General features: G+C 42.3%; 1 long non-coding RNA gene across 1 annotated transcript; it reads right to left on the bottom strand.

Annotated features, from left to right (window-relative positions):
* Positions 1 to 241: 241 nt before the first annotated feature.
* LOC112546018 (uncharacterized) lies at positions 242 to 18,629 on the bottom strand. Its single transcript, XR_016349563.1, has 4 exons — positions 18,490 to 18,629; positions 12,208 to 12,343; positions 1,354 to 1,426; positions 242 to 1,177 (listed from the first exon to the last, which is right to left on the bottom strand). It is a non-coding gene; the product is annotated as an uncharacterized LOC112546018 (long non-coding RNA).
* Positions 18,630 to 26,342: the final 7,713 nt, after the last annotated feature.

Raw genomic sequence — 26,342 nt, 5'->3', positions numbered from 1 at the left:
GGAGGTCCTTCTCGTCCTGTAGCCAGCCCAGACTGAGCTGAGCCACTCCATTTTAAACTGCTTCAGCATGTGGAACCTGCCCATTCTGGGTGAAGGGGCAGGATTTTCTCTGCTCACAGGGTTTTAACCCCTCCTGGTTCGTTGCAGGGTATGCACACCTCTTCACATCTGACTTCTAGCAGGATGCACCTTGTGCTCAAACTTGTCAGAGAAAAGAAACTGCCCCCCCCCCAGTAAAAAAGTTTGGCCAGGCTGCTCTTGTTCTGCAGTACTCCTTGAGAGAAACCGGCCGCACCCTTCCTGCATACCATTGCCTTTAGAAAAAGGAAAGGTGTGAAAAGGGGAAAATAGCCTCAGACTCTCCCACCCGTCACCTTGGCGTGAGAACTGCGGGGCTTACCTGGTGGCATGAAACCTGCACAGTTTCGGCCCAACCCCTGGAACACAGACCCCCCACTTGGTGACCATTGGGCCATATATGGTAATATGCAAGCGCGGGAAAGCGATGTGCAGATTTGGGGATAAATACCCATGGCACAGTTTGCTCTAGGAGGTCTTCGCAACACACGTACCACCGTGCGTGTGCCTTCTCGTATACTTCAAAGCGCTGCCGGCCTGATCAACCGACCAGCCACCTCCCCCGACTCTTGGGCGTAACCAAGGCCTTCGCAACCGAATCGATATCTGTGAAATGTTCCGTGTGCTGTGTAAGTTGGTATGTATGATTTGATTTTTTCTTGTTGTATAAGCTTAGTGTTGTAGTTGTTTGTGGGTAGTACATAAGAGTTTGTAGTTATCACTGTTATTTTATTACTGTAGCTGGATATTTTAAGATTAGAGACTATTCCCCTTGCCATTCCCATCCCTATATCTCTGACACGTTTTACTAGAAACCATAGAATAAATATAATAAATACTGTAAATCCATTATTAACACGGTCTATTAAAAATCTTAGAATAAATACTATAAATTCACCATTGTCATAAATCAATATTTTTTATTTGATAAAACTGTCCACCTGGTTCTGTCCGTCTCCCCTTGGGTATTTATCATCGGACCTGTGATTCTCGCGACAAAACTCATGTGAAGTGAGAATTATCCATCCTGGTGCTGGAATGGTAAAGACATGTTGAGCTCATCAGTGCATATACAGGCCTGTTTGATTGCAGAAAGAGGCTGAGAAAAGAAGAGAGGTTTGCTTGCACATTTCAATTCTCCACAGAATGTAGTTTTAATTACTATACTCTTTATTAATTGTTACTGTTATCAATAGAGTTATTACCTGTAAATCCTGCTGCTTTATAAAAGAGTTATTACCTGTAAATCCTGCTGCTTTATAAAAGAGTTATTACCTGTAAATCCTGCTGCTTTATAAAAGTACCAAATTTCTTCAGTTGAGGTGTGTTGGCATCAGTTAATGGATGTCTGGGGTAAAGACATAATTTTACAAGAGATGTCACTTACCAGGACTGACTTTGTATGATTATCTCTTGCTATTCTTCGATTCAAACACAGCAAAGAAAAGCTGATTTGCTTACAACATTCAGAGACGTGTTGTTATCGGTTAATGATTCACAATTCAAAAAACCCATTGTGTTCCACCAAGAGACATTAGCCATGCAAAGATAAAGTGAATTCTTGCATCAATTTTCTAATAAAAGGCTGATTCGGAAACCAAATACATTCAACAAATGAATGCAAAGAATGAAAGAAAACAGAGTGATTAACATGTAGCTGGAGATCTGGTAACTTCAAAATAGGATTAGAGATTTTTATAAGATTTATAATTTTAAGAAAATCTTTAGCAATTAGACAATGCAGCAAGTTGTCAAATTAATCCAGTTATTATAAATAGGACTTACCATTTAGTTGGACAACAAATAATTTATAGCATTCAAAGTAAGTGGGGGTATGTCTACACTACCCCGCTAGTTTGAACTAGCGGGGTAGTGTAGGCATACCGCACTTGCAAATGAAGCCCGGGATTTGAATTTCCCGGGCTTCATTTGCCTAAGCGGGGCGCCGCCATTTTTAAAACCCTGCACGTTCGAACCCCGTGCAGCGCGGCTACACGGGGCACGAACTAGGTAGTTCGAACTAGAAATGGCGGCGGCCCGCTTATGCAAATGAAGCCCAGGAAATTCAATCCCAGGCTTCATTTGCAAGTGCGGTATGCCTACATTACTCTCCTAGTTCGAACTAGGAGGGTAGTGTAGACATACCCAGAATGTTTTGAGATACCCAAAGAATCAATCTATCATCTTTTAGCCCTATGTCACTGCCTGAGCGTCAAACTTCTTTTGTGTCAAAACTCTATTTTAAACACTAAAGGAGTTGGGACTATTAAGTTATATCTTTGATTCTGTTATTTTCTTCCTTAGAGGCCTTGGTCCACTTAATTTCTCTCTGCTTCAGTTTCCCTGTCTTTAACATGTATATAATTCTTACCTATCTAAAAGGAGTGAGGTTTTGTAAGGTGCTTTGAAATCTTCAGATGAAAGGTGCTATAGAAGTGCAAAATGTTATTAGAGAAGGATAGAATTTCTACAACCTCTCCAGACTGCATCAGAGCATCTCAAATGGATGAAATTCTCCCAGCATTAATCTCTGTGGGTATGTCTATACTACAAAGTTAGTTCGAACTAACAGCCGTTAGTTCGAACTAACTTTCATAGGCGCTACACTAGCGCTCCGTTAGTTCGAATTTAATTCGAACTAACGGAGTGCTTAGTTTGAACTAGGTAATCCTCATTCCACGAGGATTAAGCCTAGTTCGAACTAGCTAGTTCAAATTAAGGGGTGTGTAGCCCCTTAATTCGAACTAGTGGGAGTCTAGCCCTCCCCAGGTTTCCCTGGTGGCAACTCTGGGCCTTAAAGGGGCACAGGCTGGCTACGGTGCCCGTGCCAGGTGCAAGCCTGCCAGCACCCAGCCAGCAGACTCTGCACCTGGCACGGATTGAGCCACCCACCCGATGCCCCCCAGCCCTCCCCACTCTTCCCGGGACCAGGCGGGCGGCTCCCGGGAGCTTGCCCGGGACCGCAAGAGGCGAGCACCCGCCTGGGCTAGTGCGGACATTGTGGACCTTGTCAACGATCTCCGCACTAGGCACGGAAAGTGGCCAGCTTGGGCAGGATAGCTGCTAGCCTGGCCACCCAGGAGCAGGTGTGCAAGAGAATCAAGGGGGTCCACTGAGACCCCCAACCCTGAGCCCTGAGCTTACAATGGCCATTCTGGGTCAGACCAAAGGTCCATCTAGCCCAGTAGCCTGTCTGCCGACAGCGCCCAACCCTAGGAACCCTGGAGGGGATGGACTGAAGACAGTGACCAAGCCATTTGTCTCGTGCCATCCGTCTCCAGCCTTCCACAAACCTTGGGCAGGGACACCACTCCTACCCCCTGGCTAATAGCACTCCATGGACCCAACCTCCATGACTTTATCTCACTTCCCTTTAAATTCTGTTCCAGTTCTAGCCTTCACAGCCTCCTGCAGCAAGGAGTTCCACAGGTTGACTCTTTGCTTTGGGACGAACAACTTTCTGTTACTAGTTTGAAGCCTGCTACCCATTCCTTTCCTTTGGTGTCCTCTAGTCCTTCTTTATGGGAACTAATGAAGAACTTTTCTGTATGCACCCTCTCCACCCAACTCCTGCTTTTAGAGACCTCTATCCTGTCCCCCCTCCGTCTCCTCTTTTCTAAGCTGAAAAGTCCCAGTCTCTTTAGCCTCTCTTCATATGGGACCTGTTCCCAACCCCTGATCATTTTAGTTGCCCTCCCCTCTCCCAGCCTTTCTCTTCCCCTCTCCCACCTCCTTTTCCCAGTCTCCCCCAGTTTTGTTCAATAAAGACAGATTCCATTTTGGAAGACACGTTATCTTTATTTTGTACATCAAGAAGAGGGGATAGGGAAGGGTAAGTGGAAGGAGGTGAGGGAGGAATGGTGCACGAGCCCCCGATGGGGAGGACTGGGCTGGCTCTGCGGGCTTCTGGGGGTGGAAGCTCTCCTGCAGCCTCCCAATTGCCCCCTCTCCCCAGATGGCAGCCTGCGGCAAGTGCAGCCAGTCTGATGGCTGAGTGCTGTGATGTGCCCAGTGTGGGCACTCAGGGCACTCCAAGACAGGACTGCTTTGCAAGCGGGGCACCCCTGAGAACTGTCTGTCTGGGGTGGGGCTCGGGACCCTTTAAGCACAGCCCTTGGCTAGCCTGAGACAGCATCTCCATGCTCTAAGTCCTCCTCTGATGCCCTGCCGGCACTGCTTCCGGCCATCCTTAACCCCGCTTCAGGGTCCACTTAATGTGGACGCGCTAGTTCGAATTAGCAAAACGCTAATTCTAACTAGTTTTTAGTTCTAGATGCGTTAGTTCGAATTAGCTTAGTTCGAATTAACTAATTCGAACTAAGTTAGTTCGAATTAGCGCTGTAGTGTAGACATACCTTGTGGGCACATTTAAAATATTTATTTCAGTTGCAAAGATACTATTGTTTTAGTGGTATTCCTCATTGAAGTACATGAACTATTGCTGAAATAGGATATATCTCACCACAGAAATTAATTTCTTAAGTATGCCCACTGTAAAAACAGTATCCAGCTCCCACAATATTACTCACGCTTCCATGCTGTGATGGGGCACTTGGCCCATACTGCCTCCCTGCAAGGATTACAGAAAAGTGGATTGAAGAATAGCCAATCAGAGCTGAGCAAGCACTGTATAAAAGGAGCTGAAGAACAGAGGACTTAAATTCTCTCAAGGGAGCCAAGCGAAAAGGAGCTGGGTCCTAGTAGGGGAGGGAACCATCAGCATCATGGAAAGTGTAGTGCTGAGTAGTTAGAAGACTGCTAGACTAGGGCCTTGAGGCAAGGACAAGAAAGGTGCTAGGGGCTACTACGAGGAAGTGGACCAAGGAAGCATGATAGAGAGGAAAGTCAGGGGAGATCAGAGGGAGGCTTCTATGGGCCCCTGGTCGGGGCTCAGGCAAACTGAGGCGGCCGCCTCAGGTGCCAGACTGTAGGGGAATGCCACTAGGACCCAGAGTGTAGAAAATTGTGTCTGCTGCTAGTGCATATGTATTCTCTCTGCTCTAGATGCACAGAGATGGTGGAGTGCTGTGCTGGAGGAAGGAGGGCATGTGGCGGGGTCCTCCCCACCCCTTTCCCTTCTTTCCGTGATTAAAGCATTAGCCACCAGCCCGGAGGCCTAGTCCAGTACTCGCCGCAGGCCCAGAGGCCTAGTCTACGCCCTGAGGGGTTGGGGTAGGGGGGTCCGGGCCCTCCCTCTCCACCGGACCCCAACCCAGGGCCCTAATGGTGGTGGGTGATTCCCACCACTGGCTCAGCAGGGGGTCCTCCCCGAAACATGCTGAGCCCACCAGGGTTTTCCTTGCCCCTTGCCCTGGGTTGCTTCCTACCCCAGCCTTGTGGCCGACGGAGGTCCCTCCTGATGATGCTGGGTTGGTGGCGGCGGCCACGTCAGCTGGTCCTGTCTCTGGGGCAGCAGCGTCGGGGGTGTCTTCTGCAGCGGGGCGGGCGGCCCCCTGGCGTCGGCGTTGGGAGCGTGCTCGCCCCGGGGCTGGTAGTAGCAACAGCGGCGTTCCCTCCGGCTCTGAATCTGGTGGCAGGTCTGGTGGCGGGCCTGCAGCTTGGGCCAGAGCTCCTTCCTCCCCGGCAGTCTGCCCCAACTGAGCAGCCCGGCAGTCTTTTATAGTGAGGCTGCACTTCGAGCATGCCCAGTACGGCTGTGGGGGAGGGGCATGCTCTACCCAATAAACGGGCTCCCCTTCCTCCTGCTCAGTGCGGGGCAGGTTAGCCCCGTCACAGGACACAAGAGACCTTTCAAAGTTTTGGGCCAAGCGAGAGGCCATGGGGACATCATTTGAGCTCCCTACCTCAGGTGCCAAAATGTTGTGGGCCGGCCCTGCTCAGAGTGGTGGTTAGGATTGCTTCCCATTTCTCTCCACACTTGCCAAGGTAGAAAGTGGCCAAGTGAGATTGCAGTTTATCTCTGAAGCAAGGAGTTAAATGATTGACTGCAGTGGGCCACTGAGGTGAATGAATGGAGAGTGGATGTCTACTTCCTCAGAAGGGGGGGCAAGACAATAAAGCACAGTACAACTAGAGGGCAGTGCTCAGAAAAAGGATTCCATAATTCAGGAAGAGATGAGGGTCAAAAGCAAAGTGATGATGGTGAGATACCACCAGAGGAGGAGGGCCCTATATGAGGAAGGAGCTAATCCCCAGGATGTCCAAGGGAAAGTGCCATGGGGGTGAGTCCTCTCTGTCACATATGCTTTATCTAAAAAAGTTCAAGCCTGCTTCTTTTCATCAGGAGGTAGAAACAGAAAGAGAGAGAGAGATTATTGCTGTCAGTGGGAGATGTTCAGTGATTGGTCCGTAAGAACCTAGAGAAAGAATAGGCCAAAGAAAACATCAAATAAAATATTATCCTTCAAAGTGAAACACACCATCCAGCTGAAAGGCCAGATGATGAAAACAATAGTACAGTCTCAAAAGTACTATAGCTGTCAGGTTGGATAAAGACCATCATAACTCAGAATAACTGGGCTACATCAACAATGAACCAACTAAATGTTCAGAGAAAACACAGGAATCCTACACCCCTACAAACCACAATAATGGTAACTACAATAAACCATGGAGTTCATCTGAAACTAGATTCTGTTACCATTCAAACTTATATCCTCCTCAAAAAGTTGGCATTGTATTTTGACTGGTAGAAAAAATGCTCAACTGATATGTCCTTGCATTGTAAGGACATAATTATAAACCCATTATTCTCACTGGTGAGCTGTTTCTTACATGAGTCATCACACTAATTTCAAATGAAATAAGATTAAACAAGTTTAGTTACCTGACAAGTGTGGTATTAGGATACATTCACTGAGGTATATTGTGAAATACAGTCTAGATTTGTATTTTTGTCTTTTGATCTACTGTATCGCCTGCTACATACTTTTGTAAAGGACAAAATCATGCTTAGCTGTAACTAGAGCAACAGAAAACTGCTTGGTTCCACATCCCAAATCCAACCCCTACCTCTGAGTGGTTTGGTTCCAGATGGATCCAAATCCAGGTGATGTTCAACTTCTGATTCTTGTTTGAAGTAGCCAGGATTTTATGAGAATGGCAGTTGAAATAATAATGTCATTGTTAAAAATGACAAAAATAACCTAAACAGCATTGTGGACTGAAATCTAATGAGCACAGTTCATGGGTTTTCAGCACAACTGATTTTGATCCCATATTCAGTCTGATTTGATTTCACATCTGAACTTCAAATCCAATCTGAACAGTACATCAGCCTAGTTCTACTCTTAAATATTTTCCTCATCAGAATAATCAGTGAGAAAGGAAAAATAGGTTAGAAACATGCATGAAACATGCAGTCCAGAATATGATGCTAGACTAGTGCAATAAACCTCAGTTCCTGCAGGACATTTCCTGGGATATTTCCCAATGCACTTTTGTTGCCTGTTTGATGCTCTTTTATCATGTACGGAAAGCTCACAGCATATCCTAACACCAATGCAGATACAGTGTTAGCTGCCAACAAACTCATCACAACATCATGCTTAATTTTATCTTCTCTAACCATGAAAAGTGAGTCCTAAAGACGGACTGATTTTGTTTTCTTAAATACCTAGGGTGGATGTTAATGTTGCAGCACTAATTTACACTGGAAGAAAATGTAGCCCTTTCCTTTATTAGTTAATATTTGATACTGAAGATATTAGCCAGGTCACTTTTTTTTTATTTACAATTATTGTACTCATATGTTTTTGTGATTTATCAATCTGCAAAGATTTTATTGGATGCTGAAGAACTTGTCCTATGCATTTTGCTCTATTAAATGCAGTCAGCTGAAATAATGAAGCCATTATAGTGAATATACTATACTTATAATTAATTGTACTTTATATCCAAATGTCTCTACTGAGATTTTAACTGACAAAGGTGGATGCTTTCTTTCTGTCTTTGAATGTGTTGTCTTGTGTTATAATCCAAATAATTTCTCACTTCTTACTGAAAATTCCAGAAATCCTTGTCTTACTTTTCTATAGATTGAAAAAATGCAGTTGCTGACCTAGGGGATATGCAAAGCATTTATTCAAAGAGCTCAGACTTAGTTTTATGTATGTTATGCAAAATACTTTCTTTTGCAGTTTAGCATTTTTGACTGTGTGGCCCACATAAACAAATGTGTCATTTAGCATATAATGTCTTAGGGTACATCTACACAGCAAAGTTATTTCAAAATAACAGACCTTATTTCGAAATAACTTTCCTAGCATCTACACGGCCAAACCGCTATTTCGAAATAAATTCGAAATAGTGGAGAGCTTATTTCAAATTTGATAAACCTCATTCTACGAGGAATAACATCAAATTTGAAATAACTATTTCGAAATAAGTGCTGGGTAGACACTTATTTCGAAATAGGCGGCCTCCAGCCTTCTCTCTCATTCCCCCCTCATTCCCCGCCCCCCCCCCCCGAGAGCTCTTAAAGGAGTAGACTCTGTCCACAGTACCTGTGCCAGCTCCAAGCCTGCCAGCCCAGAGCCAGCTGTCACTGCCCCTGACCCAGTGGCCCCAAAACATGAGCCAGCAAGCCACTGGCAGCCAGTCCTCCACCGCTCCCCAGGAGCAGTCTGCCAGCTCCCAGGAGCTGACCCAGGAGCTGATCCAGGGCCCGGAGAAGGCAGGCACCTTCCTGGTCCAGGGTGGAGATCATGGACCTTATTCAGGTTTGGGGGGGGGGGATGCCCCCAACGTCCATGATCTCTGCACTAGATGGAGTAACACAACCTTCTATGGCAGGATAGCTGCCAGCCTGGCCATCAAGGGCCACATACAAACCCATGAGCAGGTTTGCATGACAATCAAGTTGGTCCGATGAGACCCCCAACCCTGAGCTCTGAGCTTCCCCTCCCCTTCTTCCCCTTGCTTCCCCCTTCCAGATCCCTCTTCCCAGGTTTCCCCCTCCCCTCTCCCACCCTCTCTTCTCCCCTCTCTTGCCTCCTTTTTCCAGTTTCACCAGAGTTTCATTCCCTCCCCCCCCCCCGTTTTGTTAATTAAAGAGAGTTTGTGTTCATGAAAATACGTGTATTTTATTTGACATCAGGAAGGGGGGCTAGGAAGGGGTAAGTGGAAGGGAGGAATGAGGCACAGGCCCCCAGTGGGGCAGACCAAGGAGTCTGTTAGTGCTCCTCAGGGTGGAAGCTCTCCCGCGGGGCCTCCTGGATATTGACAGCCCCTGGCTGGACCTCCCAGATGGCAGCCTGCAGAAAGTGCAGCCAGGCTCGCAGCAACGCATCCAAGAGAATCACCAGAGTGCCCAGGGGCAGTTCTGGCTCCATGTTGCAGAGTGCTGTGATGTCCCGAGTGAGGGCAACTAGAGCACACACAGACAAAATGCTTTGCTGTCCCTCATCAAGGTAGACAAGCAAGCAGAGAAACCTGAGAACTGGCTGTCCGGGGGGGTCCCTTTAAGCACAAACCTCAGATAGCCTCAGGCAGCAGCCCCACATAGTAAGTCCTGACCTGGTGCCCTGCCAGAACTGGGTCCAGACAGCCTTAAATGCGATTCAGAGTCCACTCAGTGTGGACGCGCTATTTCAAAATAGCAAAAAGCTATTTCGAAATGCATTTTGTGTTTAGATACGTTATTTCGAAATAAGCTATTTGAAATAACACTGTAGTGTTGACAAAATCTTATGTATTAACTACTGAAGATCCAAATTAGAGGAAAAACAGGAGTATCATGTAGCTCTTGTTCACGTCTTCCCTCACATTGGCAGTTTACATCCAGATGATGGCCAAATTCTCTTGAGTTTTCTTTCATAACATTTTGAAGATCCAAAACATCATTCTAACAGTCTTGCTCATCTCTGATTATCTCCAATCTAGATAACTTCAACCACTTTTCTGTCTGACCTCCCTGATGCACATAATGCTTGATTGCTTCTAATTCCCTCTAATCCATCCAAACTGTGACTGATAAAACAATCTTCTTAGTCTGGTGATCTGACTACATCAATTCCTCTTTGTGTATCTCTGCTGGGCTGATTGTCATAATTGCAAATAGCAATAGCTCCAGTTCACATCACTGGCAGTTAGAAGAGGCTCAGCAATTCTGCAGGTTAGTCCTAAGGTGCCTCATATTGTACACCCAAATATTGAGAAAGCCCAGGTTAGAAAATGCTTATGAAAATGTATGCTTTCAGTAAAATTGACAGTATAATAATTTCCATACCTCACAGACATATTCTGAAGCAGAATTAATATATGTGAAGTGTTTTGGCTTCTTTGGGTGCAAATTATTAATTATTAATTATTATTATTATTATTATTATTAATACTAATAATATTTCTGTTTTGTAAATAAAGAATCAACTATATCCAAACTATATGCAAAAGTAAGAGGTAATGTTAAAACACTCCCGAGGCTGAGATTGTCTAGTCTTATCTAATGAGCAGTAGCACATAGTTCCACAAGGATAATTAGCTGTAGTATTCAAAAACAAATATTGAATGCAGCTTCACAGAACATATATTCATCTCTTATGAAAGCCCTAGAGCCAATCCTTCATGTTTAACATTAATATTGTTCACAAGAGTTTAATAAGTTAGCAAAGAATATAATGAGAAGCATAAACAAGAAGTGAAACAGGAAACAGTATGGGATTAGGGTAGGCTAAATAAACTACAGTAGAAGTGGGTCTCCTCTATTTATTTATTTCTCAGATCCTTTTAGAATAGACAATTCATTAAACTTCCCCTTTATTACTCTCATCACAGTTAATTCACCAGCTACCTCAAAGCAAGAAATGCATTATCTAGCATAAGCATACAAGTGCCTTGACAGTCAAAATTGTTTAAAAGCACTAATCTGTGTATTCCTTGGAACCTGCTTTGTTCTCAGAATCCAAAGGAATTCCTACTCCAGAATAGAGCTATCCAGAAAACAAGAATTTTGATCATGAACATTTTGAGCTGTCAACATTTGATTTTATTTCATATCAGAATTAAAATTTGACCTTTTGAACTTTTGGATAAGAGAAAATAACCTGATTAGAATAGCCTAGTAAGGAGTAAGTGATAGGAACACATATTCCTGCGCATCCAGAAATATAATTTATGCTATCATGTGCCGAAAGTGTCCGTCTGCTATGTACATTGGACAAACGTCTCAGACACTTCGCCAAAGGATCAATGCCCACAAAACAGATATTAGACAGGATCACAAAGAAAAAACAGTTTCTTGCCATTTCAACCAGAAAGGACATTGTCTCAACAACTTAATTACCTGCATCCTGCTTCAGAAGCCTTTTAAGACTGCACTTAAATCCCGGGCTTCATTTGCAAGTTTGAATGACTATATTAACCACCCTAGTCCGAACTAGGGTGGCTAGTGTATTCATACCCGAAGATACATTTGTGTGCCTTGCTCTTTCTCTCTCCATACTGTACCCAAGAACACCTCCTAAGGAAAATTTCATCAAAATGGATTTGTTTCCATAAAAAGTTTCAGTTTTAATAAACTGGGATTTTCTGAAAGAAAACAAGTTTTATAAAAAAAAATCATAATTTGGAACCTGCTCTACTCCAGATGTCAATCATTTATCTATTGCAGATATGGCTCCCTCCCTTCCTTTTTTCTGAGTAATTATATTGATCTTGTTGCCCACAAAAATATTTTTTTCCTATATTTCCTATGTCTGACAGGGTATGTCTACACTACCCTCCTACTTCGAACTAGGAGGGTAATGTAGGCATACCACACTTACAAATGAAGCCCGGGATTTGAATTTCCCGGGCTTCATTTGCATAAGCGGGGAGCCGCCATTTTTAAAACCCCGCTGGTTCGAACCCTGTGCAGTGCGGCTACACGGGGCTCGAACTAGGTAGTTCGGACTAGGCTTCCTATTCCGAACACCGGTACACCTGCATGGGGTTCGAACCAGCGGGGTTTTAAAAATGGCGGCTCCCCGCTTATGCAAATGAAGCCCGGGAAATTCAAATCCCGGGCTTCATTTGCAAGTGCGGTATGCCTACATTACCCCACTAGTTCAAACTAGCGGGGTAGTGTAGACATACCCACATATATTTGTGATCAAACTTTAAAAGGAGGATGAAATCTTGAGCTGTTAAAAGTGAAAGGGGCTAGGACAGGATTTCACCTGAGGTACATACGTGGCCAGAAGCTCAACTGGTGTATATTTCTGTAGCTCCACCTGGAGAGGTCCAAAATCAAGCAACTGGGCTGTCTTTGGTGAACAATATCCATGTGCAAATAGGAGCTTTTTGCCACAGCCAGTATCTAGAGTGACTAGATAGCAAATGCACAAAATAAGAACCAGGAAGAAGTAATAGGCACCTACATAAGACCCTGAATACCAGGACTGTGCCTATAAAATCAGGACATTTTGTTACACTACCAATATCACAACAGTCAGTCAAAGCAACCACTATGATTCGCATTCGCTATCAATCTCCTTGATCATTATCTTCAGCAATATAGACACACTTTTTGCATTGTTCCCTCTTTATGCCTGAATATGATTTTCCACCCTAGGAGCTAAAATTTACCAAAGATAATCTTTAATCTCTAACACAAACATATTCTAGTAAAAACAAAAAAACAGGACTATGTAGCACTTTAAAGACTAACAAGATGGTTTATTAGGTGATGAGTTTTTGTGGGCCAGACCCACAATAAACCTAATAAACCATCTTGTTAGTCTTTAAAGTGCTACATAGTCCTGATTTTTGCTTCAGCTAGACAAGACTAACATGGCTACATATCTATTATTATACCCAAGTAAAATGAGGAGATGGTCTTCTAGTTTAGACATAAGACCAGGAAGTCAGGAGACCTGGAGTCTACCTTTGGCTCTGCCACACATATCGCCTGTGTGAACCTTGTTCAGATTATTTCATCTCTTTGTGAACCTGAAGCTAATAGTTTCCTATCTAGTAGTGCTGTTGTGAGGCTTAATATGTCAGTCTTTTCAGGATGTTCATGTTCAATAGAGATGAGCATCATAGGAAATGAAGTGGGTTTAATGCACTGAAAAAAAATTATTCATATGGTAGAAACAAAACAAATGTTTCTAAGAGAGATGAGTAGAAGCTATGAAGTATGTATTCAGGTCCACGTTTTCTCAGAGTTGAGGAAGTTTGAATCTTGCTGAGTTTGGTTCAGGTCTGTTTTTCAGTTTTAATATTCCTGTCTTTTTTCTCTTGGAAAAACAGATTTTTTTTTTCATAAATTATCTAAATACAAAGGAAAAGTATGTTTTAGGGCATATTCCAACCTGTAATGATAGAGTGTTGATGAACATTTCCTATGAATAGGTTATGTCTATTTTGAGGAATCTGGTACTGGCCATTGTTGAAAGCTGTTGAACTACATGGTCTGATCTAGTGTGAATCTACCGTGTTTCTATAAGAAAAAAAAGGAAAATGCATTTCTCTAATAAGACTTGTGAAAGTTCTGCTTAGGCAGCTTGGAAACTAAACTAAATTCCAAAGCAGCATTTAAGACACCAGAAAATCTTTCATGACAATCTCCTCCCAGAGATAGAAATGGGATTACATTCAACAGTACAATGAGCAAGATCATGCAGTTAAGGTCTAGTAGTAAGAAATAAGCTGGGGGCTTATCAATTGGAAGCAACAGAGCAGGAGAGGGTCCTCTGTGTGTGTATGTGTGTGTTGATCACAGGTGAACATGAGCCACTAAAAGAGTGCCGCTGTGAAAAAGGCAAATGCAATTCTAAAATGTTTTAGGCAAGGCATTTCTGCTAATGATAGAGAAGTATTCATGACATTGTACAAGGCACTGCTAAGACCTCGTTTGGAATACTATGTGCAATTCTAATCACCCATGCTCAACTCAGATGAATTCAAACTGGAACAGGTGCAAAGAGCTACTAGGATGATAGGGAATGAAAAGCCTATTTTATGAGAGGAGATTGGAAGAGCTTGACTTGTTTAGTCTACCAGAAAGAAGGCTGAGAGAGAATATGATTGCTCTTTATAAACACACTGGGAGAAAGTACCAGGGTGGGTGAAGAAATATTTAAGCTAAAGGTCAATCTTGACACAAAAATAAATGGATATAAACTGTCCATGAACAGGCTGGAAACAAGAAGATGGTTTCTAACCATGTAAGGGTGAGGCTCTGTGTGCTGCAAGCGATTTACCAAGATTATCCATGTATATTTCTCTGTAGAAGCAGGAAAAGGGAAAAAAGGGATTTGTGCATAGCCATCTCAGGTTTGTTAGAAGTGGAGCAAAAGACAAGCTAATGCTAACCCTAACCACACAGAGTTGTAGGAGATGCTGCCTCCGTCTCTCTTAGAAGATAAGGATGGAATGCTGACTTAAGCAGGAACCTTGAGATAAGGAAGCATCTGGAAGGAGTTTGTATAAACAAGAGATAACTATGAGCTATTGATGTATATAACGGGAAGGTATATATACTTGTCTTTTACTGCTTGTACTTTGAAGATGTGCCTAAGGAAGGGGAATCCCCTGTCCGACTGCAGACTTCCCATGCAATTGCTCGAATAAACTACCTCTGACTTGTTGCTTACAAACTCAGAGTGAGGACTTGTTTTCTTCCACACTCTCAATCATTTCCCTGCCATTGTGTGATGTTGGCACCAGTGTGCCTAATCCCACTGGTTCTCTGCCAGTGAAATGTAATATTCTAGTCTTCTGAGAGCTGTGAAATCCTAAACCGAGAGGAAATGCCAAATGAAAGACTGGGTTATTTCTGCATTTTTTTCACCTGTACTATATTTTATGAATCCTTGGGTACCATCAGCATTCAGACATAGTGCCACAGATTTTCATTTGACGGTTGAATGAGATCTTACAGCCAAACTAGAATTAGGTGACATCTCTGAGCAGGAAAGTATGCATTGAAGTAGCACTTACTTTATAAGGTTCAGTTAATTACAAATTGTCCTGTGTTTAAGAAGGAGTGTTTGGGAGAGATTTCTCAGGCTTTTCAAATTATGCTAGAGGAATACAATGTTGACTCCTTTACTGGATTTCTGTCAGGCATATATTAAGTTCTAGCCAGGGACACCGACATCCTCCATTGCCCACTAAGCAAGGTACGGGGGAGGGTAGCTTCGTGCTCCCAGAAAGGGAAGAGTCTTGGGAGGAAGAGGTAGGGCTGGGGGCAACCAGCTATGAGTACCACCTGGAGCACACCTATGCCAGACCCTCAGGCAGCCCTCAGCACCGTCCAGAACATGGTGTGTCCCCTCCTCTCTCCTCCCCTCTCTGCCCATAGCACTGTTCAGAATGCGCAGTGCTCCAGTAGTGATTTAAAGGACCCAAAACTCTGGCCGCCACCACTGCTGGCAGCCAGGAGCCCCGGACCACTTGAATCGCTGGGCCTCGAGACAATTGCCTCCTTTCCCCCCTGTTGGTGGGCCCGATTTGAGCATTAAAGCAACTGTTAAATCCACATTTGTAATTCATTCACTACTGGTTTTGGTTGCTATGTCTGATTTATTAACTAAAACTGGAATCAGAAAGATATCTAGGAAAACAGTGTGGAAGAAAATCCACCTGACTAGTGATAGATAGTATGTGATTGCTACTGTTTGCCAATAGCAATATCAAATTTTGGGCCATTTCAACAAAATGGTGATTTTTTTTTTTTAGAATAAGCAAAACTGGTAATTTGCTTGCTCTATCCCCAAAGGCCAAATCAAAAATTCCCAGTTCCTTTCACAATGAAATATTTGTGTATAAAATCTCTAAGGATACATCTACACTGCAGAATAAAGCTGAGTTAAGATATGCAATTTCAGGTATGTTAATTGTGTGCTGAAGTCAAAGTACTTTAACTCGACTTTTGGCAGTGTTCACAATGTAGGAAGTCGAAGGAAGTACACTCTTCCTTTGACTTCTCTTACTCCTCATGAAATGAGGGTTAGAGAAGTCTGAGTAAGAAGTCTGTTATTTCAAAATAATTCCAAAATAACAGGCTTGCTGTGTAGATGCACACTGTTTTGAAATAACATGAGTTATTTCAAAATAAGTATGCAGTGTAGACGCAGCCTAAGTGAATAACCTTGCACAGTTCATTACTGACTCTTCTTTGCCAAAAGCCATCTCTCCCTTGAGTAACAGTTTGATTTACAAAATACATGTGAATGAAGAATTTGGAATGCTGGAGAGGCAATTCAAAACACTGAGTTCAATTTCATTTCCAGTGGTTTTGTAAGCTCTCCGAAGCTCTCCACCATTTTCTATTTATTTTCCAAGTCCATTTTGATCACCTTGAAAAGAGTAGCCTACACACTCTGCTATGCCTGAGTAGAGTTCAGCACAATCAGGACATAAAGGGGGATTCAATCTAGTTTTATACTCTCCTAATTCTTAGTCAATCTGTCATGAGAAGCAGTGCTGAAAAATGAATATAAATATCCTTTATGTTTATATTGTTTATGTAAATAACCCAGTGAATATTTAGGAATATTTCTGCAATTATAAGGGCTGCTTCAGAAACAAATACTCAACCATCTCCAAAATTAGTCTTTGTAGATGCAGAACAATAAAAAGGAATGAGTGACACGGTCCAGTTTTCCAATGTGGAGGCCTTCAGGGAATCGTTTTTTTGCATATTGTAATCATCCCTAACATAGTCCCTATTCTAGCTTCTTCTTCTGAAAATCTCCTTTTGAAAACAACTTCATGCTCTTTGTGTAAAAGCAAACTGCTCCTGCGGCAGAGGCCAACAGTCAGGATAGATATGTGGGTTTACATATTCTGCTCGCTTTTTTCTAGCAACTGCAAAAAAACTCAGCAGACAGGCAAATTGTCTCTCTTTTTTTCCTCCTATGCCTATCTGTCTCTGTTTGACCTGAGTTTGACTTTGGAGCTGCAGCAGGCCAAAGTAAAGAGGTATTAACAGCTGGAACAGGTAGTGCAGAAAGAATTAGAAACAAAATGACTGATTAAACTATTGATCAGCCTCTCTGTTTAAACTAGCATATTACTCCACTTAGAATTAAACCATAGCAACTGCATTCCAATGAGGTGAAAGGTGTCATCTAAACTCTCAGTAGCCAAGGAGATTTAGAGTTCAGGAAGATCAGGGTCAGGGAAGTTAAATGTGAGACCAAGCATGGACCTACAGGATTGTGATATTGGAGAAAGATGTGTTTGGGGTGGGAGGAGATGGGCATGTAAAATGTTCAGAAAATATTTCCAATATGCCTTCTAAATGTTCTCCCTTCACTAGAAATCATAAGCAGATTCAGTAGAATTAGGAGTGCTGTGACACACAGCATTTCCACTGTGGCTTGTAACTTATAAAGCAGATGTGTTGATGCTCCTAAGCTTTTATATAGTTAATCCCCATTCCAGTTCCCCAGCTCATCTTTCAAGTACTTCTTAAAGACTAACTTCTTTTGCAATGCCCACAAGAAATGAGTTAATGTTCTTTTTTTAAAATGCTAAGTTACTACTACTCGTGGATTTCCCACTGTGTCCTGTCTTTTTCTGCATCTGTCTTTTAGACAGTAAGCTCTATACACCTGGGGCTCCCTTGAATCTCGTACAGGGTAAAGCACATTGTTGTCACTTAAATAAATAATAAGGCTTAATAATCTCTCCCTGCTGACAACCATTACAGTACTGATTTCTACTATTCGACAGGCTCTCAAACTTTTTCATAGTGTGCACCACATCTTAAACAAAGAAATCCCGTTCACAGTTGTGAAGATCATCTCATTGTGCTCAAATAACACCACTGCCGATATGGAAAAATTACATTGGGAAAACCTTAAATGTACTTTAGCTATCCTTTAAGTAAGTGGTTTTCAAACTTTTTTTTCTCACGACCCAGTTGAAGAAAATTGTTGATGCTCAGGACTCATCATAATCATATCTTTTGACTAGAGTGCAGGCTCCAGGGTGGGGCCATAGATATGTGGGGTTGCAGATGCAAGAGGTGAAGGGATTGCCAGGAAGCGGTCTATAGACTACAGTTGGCAACCAAGGTATTTTTGCATGTGATAATAATTGATCTGAGGAGAGTTTTGAGACTCTCCTTTTATTTTCCTAAATCTGCACCCATCATCTATCCATGTAGGGTAAACAACTGAATACTGCAGGATATTCTGGTAATCATAAAAAAGATTGCTACTGTAGTGGATGGTTGTTGTTCAACTTTGTAATTATGCTAAACAGTAAATGTTGAAGTTGGTCCTCGTTAGGTGGGAAAACTCAGTGAGAACCACTTTCTATGAATATGAACCTAAACTTAATGAGTACATTTCTTAATTAATGTTCTATTAACTTATTGATAATAACTTGTAAACTAAATAAGCTGATCTGAAAGTAATTAAAACTTCAGTAAGTGGTGTGCTCCCATTTACTGTCATGAACTGTTTCCTAGGGAGAAAAACAACAACAATGCAATACAAAATATTTCAGTCTTACCTCTGTGTTCTCTCAATTGGTGCTCACTTTAATTAATTAATTAATTATCACTTTTAAATAATACATGAGGAGGATACTTATTAAAGCAGTTTGATAATAACCCTTTTTGTGCAGAGGACTCCATCATCTATAGCGTGAAAGATAGAACAAAGAGGAACTAGGAATCTTGAGGAAGAAGGGGAACTTTGCTGAAATTCCGAAGGATTACTGTTTTCTCTTGGATCATAAATGTGGTCATAATAGCCTCTCTCAAATTCCAAATATTTATGTGAAACTCTCAGTACAAACCAACTAAAGCACAAGTATTCAAACTTTTTTGGAACTAAGCATAATTTGAGATTCGTTCTTAGTGTTTTATCCATGGAAAGTAGGTATAAGAAGCAAAAGGAGGCACAGCCTTCCCTGGGTCTTAGTGCTTAACCTGTCCCCTTTTCCAATTCCTATTCTGACCATTCTTGAAGGTTCTCACAGCAGGCGGTTGCTGCTTGCATACTGGTGACTCTTTCACAGGGAAGCCTTAGAACTCAACTTCATTTACAAGTTTGATTCCTATAACAGAGGTATGAATAAACAGATTGAGTGGACATCCTAATGACATACAAAACAAACAATGGGTACTTAAGAACTATTAATACCTTCTCTATCAGCTTCATGTAGCATGGACACTCTAATTGACTATTTCTACCCTCCCCCCCACACAAACCTTTTTTTCCTTCTTTTTCCTCCTTGCCCCTCATCCTCTATTTATTTAAAAACTGGACCTTTAATAACTCCATTCATCTGAAGAAGTGGGTGGTGCCCACGAAAGCTCATGATACCATCTACATGTTTTGTTAGTCTCTAAGGTGCTGCAAGACTATTGGTTGTTTTTTAAGTTTCCTCAAAAGTGGATATTTTACTTTAAAAGTAAAAATCCTTCCAGTTTGACAGGACTATTAGCATAACATTGAACCTGTGAAAGAGCCAGTAGCAATAAAGACATTTAAGAGGCATGTGCCAACCCAGAATTTATTGACAAACAGTCATCTGAAGAAGTGTAGAATAGTGATAGAAATGTAGCCGTGTTAGTCTGGTGTAGCTGAAACAAAATACAGGACTATGTAGCACTTTAAAGACTAACAAGATGGTTTATTAGATGATGAGCTTTCGTGGGCCAGACCCACTTCCTCAGATCAAATAGTAGAAGAAAATAGTCACAGCCATATATACCAAAGGATACAATTTAAAAAAAATGAACACATATGAAAAGGACAAATCACATTTCAGAACAGAAGGCGGTTGCGGGGGGGGGGGGGGGGAAGGAAGGTGAATGCCAGTGAGTTAATGATATTAGAGGTGGGGAAGGGTAGATGTCTGTGAGTTAATAGTATTAGAGGTGATAATTGGGGAAGCTATCTTTGTAATGGGTAAGATAGCTGGAGTCTTTGTTAAGTCCCCTGTGGAGAGTGTCGAATTTTAGCATGAATGCCAGTTCAGAGGATTCCCTTTCAAGTGCAGATTTGAATGTCTTCTGAAATAGGATGCAGGTTAGCAGGTCTACACAGCATGTCTACACAGCAAATGCCCATCAAAATAGCACTGAGCTATTTCAAAATGCAGCATCCACACTCATTGGATGCTGAATCGCATTTAAGGCTACCCAGAAGCACTTCAGGCAGGGCATCAGGCCAACACTCATTTCATGGAGCTGCATCCTAAGGCTATCTGAGGCTCGAGATTAAAGGGTGCCCCCTGTCCAGTCATGTCTCAGGCTCCTCTCCTTTGCCTATCAACTTATTATTATTCTAGGAGCAGATGGGTGAGATTCTGTGGCCTGCACTGTGCAGGGGGTCAGACTAGATGATCATAATGGTCCCTTCTGACCTTAAAGTCTATGAGTCTATGAACTTGAGGGACAAGACAGCCTTTTCATTGCCTGCTCTGGTTGCCCAAAACATGCTAGCCACGGAGTCGGACCTGCCTCCAAGCAGTCAACGACTCTTAGACCCTATGCCTCACCTCCTGCTGCAGTTTCTGTAGGCTGCACTTATGGCCCTGCAGAAACAGAACCCCCAGCTCAAAGAGGGGCACCTCTTCTCCTCTCTCCCTGCATTGCTCATGCAGCATGACCTTTCCTGCTCTTCCCTGTACACCATGCACTGCTGCTTTCTGGTGGTAGCATCACCATGCACCGACTGGTAGCAGCTGATCATGGTAGGATGACCAGCAGTGGCTCCAGAATTTCCACATGTGGAAGGACACCTTCAGGGAGGTCTGTGAGTGGCTTGCCTCTGCCCTCACATGACAGGACACCCATATGCAACACGCCATACCCCTCCAGAAGCAGGTCGCCATCGCTCTCTGGAAGCTCGCCATGACAGACCTCTTCCGATTTGTCGGGAGCCAGTTCAGCATGGGGAGATCGACAGTCAAGGTGATGATCATGCAGGTTTGGCTCTCTTTTGCTATTGTCCCAGGTGAGTGGTGAACTGCTGGAATGGGGTTTCCTAGGGAAAGGGGGGAGAGTGGTGGAGGTTCCCTTCCTGGAAGGGTTTTCAGTCCTGCCTTCATAAAGCCCTGACAGGGAATATGGTAAGAAGAGGATTTGTCTTAGTATGTCATGAGCAGGGGGGTGGGGGCTGGATGCAGGGGGGAGCTGGGCTCAGGGATGAAAGACAGTAAGTGTGTACCAGCTTCTAGCATAAGAGCCCATGGTATTTAGATTATTAACTAACCTACCTGTCATAAAATAATGTTAAAAATCTTTTTCTTCAAGATCACTGTGTGAATGACTTACATAAAATTTCTGGCATTTTTATTCCAGTGCACTAAATTATAAGATCAGTTTTAAAGTGTGATGCTCATGTACTGGGTCTTGCCTTGCCAGACAGAAATGAATTATTAAAATATTATCCCAAAAGATATTAAGAAGTATCTATTTTTTCATTTATAAATGGTGTTTCCAGCTAAAGGTAATTCAAAATGTATCTATGAGTGAGAAAAGGAAAGAGAATGCAAAAAGAGTTTGCTCAAGAAACTTGACTAAAATACTGTATGTTTATTATGATTGTTCTCTGGAAATTATCTGGTTGACCAGGGCACACCATATTGCCATATGCTTGTCTCTTCAAGTATATGTAGGTTAGGCTAGAAATCTCAAAAATACTGGGTTATGAGGCAGTAATTCTCAAAATTATATTTTTTAACTTACACTTTTGTAGCCTTAAACTTCCATTTGCTGCCCTGCAAAATGAAAACTTGCAAATGACATTCAGTTCCTGCAGCAAAGAGATGCTTTTTCTGCAGAACTGGTAGAATTTTAAGGCTCCCAGAGTATATCATCATGCATAAATGTTCCATTTTGTAACATTCTTTCTGGTTGTAATCTTAGGGCCTGGTCAATATGTGTGTATCATAGTAAATTCAATTATTAACTGAAAATACAGAGAGTGTATAACAAGATGGCTTGCCCCATTATAATCTGACGTCAGTCAGTCCTATTCAATTATCAGACCCAACTGGGAAAGGGGCCAGGTAGTTCCTGTGAAGGACTGAGAGAGCATTATTAGGAGGAGAGGGACAGGAGAGAGGCTGATTCCAGGCACTTCCAAAATTTGGTGGTCTTATCTTTTGCCATTTAGGAGAAGTTCTTGAACAAATGAACTCACAGACAGACGTACAAATCTCTAATCTCTCTCTCTCTCTCTCTCTCAATTTAGATAGATAGATAGATAACAATTCCATACAGTGAAACAAATAGGGCTCCCATTTCCACGGCACATATAAGTATTTCCAACTTTTGTTACCTCAAAATCCCATCTTTTATAGTCAATTGTAGCATTGATTTCCTTAGTAATAATAGTTTAATTTGAGTTACGGGTTATCTTCCACTGTAGCTAAGAAAAGGAACTTAGCTATAATAAACTGACTGGTACGTAAAGCCACTGCCCTGGAAAAGTAAACTGGAAAAAGCCACTGGAAAAGTAAAGAACTTCTTGGTTGTGTTTCACAGAACCTGTATTGCTAGTTGCTAACAGCTTCTCCTTTAGCTAAAGCAATAAGAATCCATGCTTTCATTGCAGTAAGATCTGAGTAAATATCCGTCTGCTACTGTGAAGTTCTGAATAACTATAATGTGCAGTATAGCAACAACAATGAAATGGTAGAGGATCATGGACTTGTTACAATATGCTGGTGCCAGACTACAAACATATTTATATAAAATAGTAAACTTATATCACAATTGAACATTGCTGCCTTTGTTAGACAGAGTCTTTACTCATTTGTTCTACTGTAAGGGTCACAGCACTGCATTCTGAATTTACAAGGGAGTACAAACCTATACAATCACTTAAAATGACAGAAGAAATTGTTACATTATAAGCATTGAGTGTGGGAATTTTGCAACTGTTTACAGAAGGAAGGAAATGGAATCACCGGATTTTTCCCTGCATGCACTTTGATAGCTCCTTGGTAGGTAACTGATGACTAAATATATATAAAATATAAATATATTAGCTAGTTCTTCATATTAAATCTATTTAAAAGCCCTATATACTATGTGTCTTTTCAAATTAATTATCCTGAACCTGAACCATGGTCATGTTCTAAGAGTCACAGACTTCTGAACTTAGACCAGGGAGAGAGCTACTTGCTAGCAAATTAGAAACATGCTCCTTATGTGTTTTCTCTCTCTCGTTCCTTTTTCTATTTGGGCAAAATGTCTTCCCAGCATTATTGATAGGCTGTGTAACTGACAGCTGCTGAGGCAATCAATTGAGACTTGCTTCCTCTAAATGACAGGTAAGAACATCAAAAGCTTTGAGTAGGCCAAACTCAGCTTCTCAGATGGAAACAAACTCCCATAGTGAATTGTAAACTAAGCATGACAGATTTCTGCAGACATTTTTAATTCAAAATGTTTCTACTTTAACATACTAAACAGATTCAAATTTTGATATGAAAACCATAACAATTGTGTGTGTGTGTCTTTTCCACTGGTACTGCCAAGCCATATCAAAATTATGAGCCTCATTCTGGCCTGCATAGCACACTGATCAGGGATGATGTATGCGAAAACTGGAGTAAAATTCTCATTTGCACGTCATTGATCTCAAAGCAATCTCTAGTCAAACCTGTCCTCCCTGGGCCCCTCCCTATGCAATTAAAGCAGATGAATTACACTTGCTACAATAAGCCACAAGAAACTGAAAACACATATGAAGTTTGGCATGGTGAACAGGCATTCTGGCCACACTTCCTTTTCTCCAGCCATAATCTCGTTTCTGTGCTATAGCTTCAGGGAGACAGAGTGGTTTAAAGCCTCTAAACTTGCTTTTCATTACCAAAGGCTCACACTTTACCCTGGAGTGGGGCGATCTCATAACAAACATTCAAAAATCATGAATCAGCCTCTCCACATTTTCGAAGCTATTTTAAAAAATACAAGAGTTTTTAAAAATAGCATGCTTTAGTTTATTATCTATTATTAGATTTACCCATCAGGAGAGTTATCGCTAAGCGCTGGTCAATACTAGGGCATTATTTCGAAATAGCCCTCTTTAGGTTAAATTTATAAGTGGAGCATCCACATTAGCATGCCTGTTATTTTGAAATAATAGGCCAGTTATTTCAAAATCTGTCCTCCTGCTTTCCTCGGGGAATAACGCTAATTTCAAAACAGTTATTTCAAAATGGTGGTAGTGTGGATGTTCCGGTGCAGCTAATTTAATATAACTGCTCCCCAGAGTCATTTGAACTAATTGCTCCCCAGTGCTCCCTGAGCTTCTAAGTCGAGGTATTATGTCCACAATAACGGAACCTGCCTCGGAGTGATTTCAAGGCTTCTCTGTAGTGTGGACACACTAGTTTGATTTTGTAAAATCAGACGTTATTAAGTCGAATTTAGTTATTTCAAAATAATTTCCTAGTGTAGACATGTCCTGCGAGGCCAACTCTCTTGGGCTCATTGTACCTGTAGAAGCAGCATCTCCTCCTTCTCAGCCAGCCTTAGTAGGTGGGCTGCCATCAGTGACTGTTCCTGAAAATAGAAGCAGCAGCCCTTCTCTACTTTCCCTCCCAATCAGCCCCATGTGTTGGGCTGCCAGTGCTTTTCAATAAAAGCCAGTGGCAGCTCCCTGTCCCCTCTCTAACCTCCCCCTCCCAGGCAACCCCATGTGCTTGGCTGCTTTGAATAACCCTAACCCTCCCTGTCTCTCCAGCCGCCCCTCTCAGGCAATCCTTCTAGGTGCTGGGCTGCTTTGAGTAAAGCACCTCCCTGTCCCCTCTACCCCTTCTTCTTCTCCCCAGGTAATTCCAGTTCTTTGGCTGCTGTTCAGGTACAAGGCAGGAAGCACCCATAAAACAGAGAGAGCAGATCAGACCTGCACCAGCTTAGTGCAAAATGCTGAAGCCTGCTGTCCACCCATGTTATTCAGACATTGCTTAGGTGCGGAAATAAAAATAAATAAATAAAATATGCAGAAAGATTTCATTCCTCAATCTCGCCCCAGAGCCGAATCACACCGGCTTTGATGAATTGCAAAGCAAATTATCGGAAAGATTTAAGATATGTAAATAGAACTGAAATATAATAAAAAATCCTGTTTCTTGGGTAATAGGGAGCATTATGAGCACAAAAAGTGTACAGAAGTGATCCCATTAAATAACATTTACCCAGTAGTTGAAAGCAATTTAAAACATCATTCCCAACAGCTCAACCCAATGCCTGCCAGGTCAGGCCCCAGTGCCTTCAACTCTATTTTCCTGGCAAAGACAACAAGATACCAAATGGCTACTGAAAAATTGGCATTATTAATTTTCTTTTTATTTGCTTTCATATTAAATAAACAAAATCACGCACCTTGTTAATTATCCCTTATTTTAGTATTCTTCCTTCTTTCATAATATGTTTTAAAATATGAATATTACAGATAGGATTTTTGTTAGTAACTGATGGGCGCTGCAATGACACACATCTGCACAAGTTCACATGACCTCGATATTGGTGCACATGACTAAAATGACTGGGCTCGTGGATGGAAAAACTTAGAGGGAAGCTGTCACTGTAGCAGCTTGGGGCCATGTGGGAAGTACCTGTCCATGGCTGCTTCATCTGTAGCAGGCACGGTCAGGAAAGGGGTTCACATCCCCTGGCTGGGGGACAGGCAGTCATAAAGAGAGAGAGAGATCCACAAGTGGACAAACTCTGTCAAATATATAGTAGATAGCTGTCCCTGTCTTCTGCCTCTGCCCCAATGGAGTAATAGCTATCCTGGTCCCAATCTCTGACCCCTTGTTTCCCCTCTGTGGTCATTATACAGTATAACTGTCCCTGCTGGCAGACCCCTCCCTTTCCATTTTATGAGAAACAATCACATTCCAGGCACATCCCATTGTCCTGGCACAACCAAACCCTGACCTTGCTTTAAGTTATGATAAGAGAAAGCTGCACAGTAAATTTGGTTGTCCTAGTTCTTACCATTTAGGAGAAGTTCTTGAACAAAAGCGGCAAGGAGTCCTGTGGCACCTTATAGATTAACCGAAGTGTTGGAGCATAAGCTTTCGTGGGCAAAGATCCACTTCGTCAGATGCACGTCAGATGCATGTCAAAGATCCACTGCATGCATCTGATGAAGTGGGTCTTTGCCCACGAAAGCTTATGCTCCAACACTTCGTTTTTGCAGATTCAGACTAACATGGCTACCCCTCTGATTCTTGAACAAAGAGACCCATGGACAGACAGATACACACACAAACTCTCTCAAACATATAGTAGATTTATGTCTCTGATTTTTGGAACCTCAGGTGCATTTGGGTCACAGTTTCAGGGTTGTTTCTGCACCCAGGAAGGCTAGAAATGCACTTTTAAAAGT

This window comes from Pelodiscus sinensis, chromosome 5 (genome assembly GCF_052426305.1).
Source record: "Pelodiscus sinensis isolate ZL-2025 chromosome 5, ASM5242630v1, whole genome shotgun sequence".
Classification (NCBI taxonomy): Eukaryota; Metazoa; Chordata; order Testudines; family Trionychidae; genus Pelodiscus; species Pelodiscus sinensis.
Note: the sequence above shows the minus strand (reverse complement) of the source record. Positions and strands in the feature narration are given on the sequence as shown.